Here is a 4,542-nt window from a genome sequence, read left to right on the forward strand (position 1 = left end):
GAAAACCATGGAGGGGGGGCTCCACAATTCATGGGAGGATGCCACATAATAATCAGTAAAAATTGGCGGTAAAAATTAAGGACCCCTCCTTCCTTAAATGTCAGTAGCCACCCGCCGACAATTAATTCTAACCATAGATTTATGCATTGGGATTGGGAATAATATTTGATTTAAAATATATGTTTTAACAAATAATGATAACGATTAGTTTAATAAATTTAATAATTTGTAATCAACAATAGAACTATAGTTTTACCACTTAATACAATCAATTGCACAAAGTTAAAATAAACGAAAAATAAAATTAATAAAACGAGAATTCAAATTAATAAATAAACCTAATAAATAAAATTTGGCTCCACATATAATGTATTTGACTCTTATACTCCAGCAATTGACGTGTTTTAGTGTCTGAAAAATGAGGAAGAATAACACTCAAAGGACCAGTTATAGATTTCAAGAAGGAAAATCAACGTCAATAAAATAATATCTAGAATTGAAGACAGAGGATTTTCCAGAAATTCCAAGTTTCCTACAACAAATTAGGCATATTATTTATTTTTAGTTTCTTGTTTAGGATTCTATTCTAGGAAAATTGTAATAGTACAGGACTTTTTTTCCTATATATTGTTTGATTTGTAATGTAAGAGGGGTTGGCTTTTGATGCCAAAACCCTGAGATTTATTTGTAAAGTTTGATGTTACAGAGAGTTAATATTGAAGGTTTTTGGCTTTAGTTTTATGACAGAACATGTTCATGTGTTTGTGCTTCCAGTACTACATATCTTTTTTTACATATGTTTGAGGTTGTATAGGACACTGGGCAAGGCTAGGTTGAGTATTAACCTCCCTGACAGCCTATCGTAGTGTTATGTTCTTTACTGAGTAGATCATGGTGACAGTGTGTCACTGTTGATCCCTCTAAATCAATAAATTGTTTCTTCTATACAAATTCTTAAATGTATTGTTGTTTGATGTAAAGATCATTTTACATGCTTCAACCCTTGATCAAATAATTAGATATTCAGGGAGGATATCTAATTCTCTAATTTCTCTACTATTATCCATCAAAACTTTTTAGATTATGTTATTCTGTCATAGCTAAATGTTGGCACTTTGATAAGGCCTCTGCAACAGAGGGCTTTGTTTGTGAGCAGGGATTTGTAACTCATCAACAACCACTTATACAACAAAACCCTAGATTTGGCCATTATGCTTCATAGGTTGGTTTTCAGTGACAATAAATAAACATCAAAAACCTCGTAACATTTGAGGGAGCCCCCTATGGTTCAAGGGTCATCCTGAACCTAAAGTTGGTTGAGTTGGTTTCTTGGCGCAGTTTCACAACCAAGAATTGCCTTTGAGAAATGATATAGCATCTCCCTCTCTTTCTCTCTCCCCCTTCTCTCCCTCTCTGTCTCCTCTCTATCACTCTCTCTTACCTCCTCTCCTCTCTCCCTCACTCTCTCACCATATCTCCATTGTCACTCCCCCTATCTCTACACCTCTATCTCTCTATGTCTTTCTTCTTCCCTCCCTCTCTCTTTCCCTTTTTCCCCTCCTCTCTCTCTCTCTCTCTCTCTCTCTCTCTCTCTCTTCGTCCTCCAACTTTGTCACCATCTGCCTCCCTCTCTCCCCCCTCTATCTCAGTCTCTTTCTCTCCACCCTCCATCTCTGTCACTATCTCCATCCCTCCCTCCTTCTCTCTCCCCCTCTCCCTCCTCCATCTATGTGTCTCCTCTCTCTCTTCCCCTTCTCTCCCTCTCCTTTCTCTTCCCTCCTCGCCTCTCTCATTCTCTCTCCATATCTCCCTTATCACTCATTCTCTCTCTCTCCACCTTTATCTCTCTATGTCTTTGTTCTTCCCTCCATTTCAACCCCCTTCCACTCTCTCTTCCTTCCTCTCCCCCCCCCACCAATCTCACACACACACTCTTTCTCTCTCTCTCTTTGCCCTCCAGCTTTGTCACTATTTCCCTCTCTATCCTCTCTCCGCCCCCCTCTTTGCCTCTCCTACTCTATCTCTCTCTCTTTTTCCCTCTCTCCCCCCTTCATCCATATGATCAATGTTTTTCACTTTGTATAATCACTAATATATGTAAGGTCTACGATAATAATACTTTCTTTTTTTTCTTTTTTCGAGGAAAATTCGCATAAATCAACCCAAATGGATCACATCCCGTCGACTAAACTAGCAAAGCTTAACCGCGAGGGTGTTGAGGAGAATTGAACCCATGACCTCTTATTGGCGAGGTACTTTAGCAATGGGATCTCAACCAACTAGGCTAACCCTCGAGGCTAATACTTATAATGGAGATGATTATTATTATAATATATTAGAATAATAATAATAAATATTATTGATTATTATACTGATAATAATATAAACAAAACAAAAAAATTGTTAAAGAAATAATAGATGTTAACTTTACATTATAGATAAACAAATTTCTTATGATCAAGTTGGTATCTTTTGGTCTTACATTTTACATTACATCACATTACAATTTGCATTTTACATTTTACATTATGGATTGCATTCTACATGTTACATTACTATTGATTATTATACCAATATTAATATATAAAGAAATAAGGTGTTAAAGAAACAATAGCATGTTAAATTTATAGACATACCAATTTTTCTGATCAAATCGATAGTTTTGTGCCTTACATTTTACAATTTTCATTTCACATTACATTTAAAATTTATATATATTTTAATTTAAATATGTATGTATGTATTTATTGTTGAAGAATGTAACTAGGTTCGGTCTTCATAAATGTATTTAATTCATTATGCAATGTACTTATGAAAAAGAATGAAAAGAAAAATTCATTATTATTATTATGACTTATTAAAGCATGGGTTTCATGCTTGGGTCATTATGTTTTAGGTCAAGTCCCCATTGAGGACTTCTAGGATTTAATCTAAATCATTAGATTCATTGTACATTTAATAAGACCCTTCGTGGGCTTTTGAATCATGCAAAAATAATTATTTTTTAGTCAAAAATGAATTTTGTCACCTCCACACCGAGTCGACCTCAAGAAGATCAAGTCAGCCTCAAGAAGGGTAATTTGACCTCCCCATAAGCCTATATATTGAAGCAGTTCTATTCATTTGGAGGACAATCACTCACACAAGTAAGAAGCCATGAAAAGTGAGAAGTTGCAGTGAAATAAGGAGAATTTCAGGATCAAAGGTTTTGGGTTATCTCTCTCTCTCAAACGTGTGATTTTCTAGGCCATAGCATCAAGGTCAAAGTTTTGTTACGACATCAAGAATTTTTGTTACAACATCAAGAAGTTTTGTTAGTATGACATCAAGGTCAAAGTACGACATTAAGGTTGCAGTACAGCATGAAGGTCGCAGTACGACATCAAGATCGAAGAGCTAGGTTCTTCAAGGTCGAAGTTGTTGCATTAAGATTGAAGTTACTAGGTCGAAGATACTACTGCATCGAAGTGATGTTGGTGCTACTATCACGTCTAGGTCGAAGATAGTACTAGAAAGTGATCATCTGCTGAAAAAGGAAAGCGTTGACTTGGTGTGGAGGAAGTCTGTGTCTAAGTCAAGAGCCTTGGATTATATCAGGAAAACTATTGAAGGAAGAGTTGTTGACTAGGTTTTCCCCAAGATTGGGGTTTTTCCCTAGTTGTTTGCCTACATCTCGTGTCCTTGATATCCATGTTATTGTTTTGGTAATTTCTTGATTAACTAAGATAAAATAACATAAGAAAGTTAATAAGAACACAATAATCACAAGTAATTATCAAGTATAAGAAAATCTTTATGGATTTCTAATTTTCTAAAATTGATTCAGAGCTAAGGTGAAAAAGAAGGAAAAATGCAGGTTGCAGATCTCTTGAAAGAAGACTAAGGAATCTCAAGAAGTTAAGCAAGGGATCATATAAGGAGACCTTACAAGGAAAGAAGTTTACTAGCTTAAAGGACAATATCTAACTCCATAAAGGGAGAGAACAAATTAGAAGGAGCATCAAATTACAGGTCATGGAAAAACAAGATAGATATAATCTTCGAAAATAATTAAGTTTTGGATCTAGTCAAAGGAAAAGTAAAGAAGCCTACAGATGTATCAAGTGAAGAGAAGAAAGCAAAGTTTAGAGAAGTAAATATTTTGACCATGAGCCTAATAGTGGATGGAATGCATGTAGTCAAGGAGATGGAATATTGAAGAAGAGAAAATCTCGAGTGACTTTTTTGCTCATCACAAGAAGAAAAGAACCTTCAAGAAATCGAAAGGTCCGATGCTAAAATTGTCACAAGATGGGTCACTATAAAAGGGATTTTCCTAGGAATCCAGGGAATAAAAGGAGGAACATGGATCAATCAAACCTTGTCGAAGACGTTTCACCAAAGAAGAAAAAGATGGGAGGATCTGAAGTCAAATACCTATTTGTTAGGGACTCTATCCCTTACATATCCCTCAAGTTTCCATTAAAAGGGAGCCCTCGCCACTTTCCAAAGATAAGTTTCTTACTCCTTGTATTATATTTTATATTTGGATTCCCTTATTTA

Source organism: Pinus tabuliformis, chromosome 8 (assembly GCF_031772625.1).
Source record: "Pinus tabuliformis cultivar Carrire ecotype Pingquan chromosome 8, CPIR1, whole genome shotgun sequence".
Taxonomy (NCBI): domain Eukaryota; kingdom Viridiplantae; phylum Streptophyta; class Pinopsida; order Pinales; family Pinaceae; genus Pinus; species Pinus tabuliformis.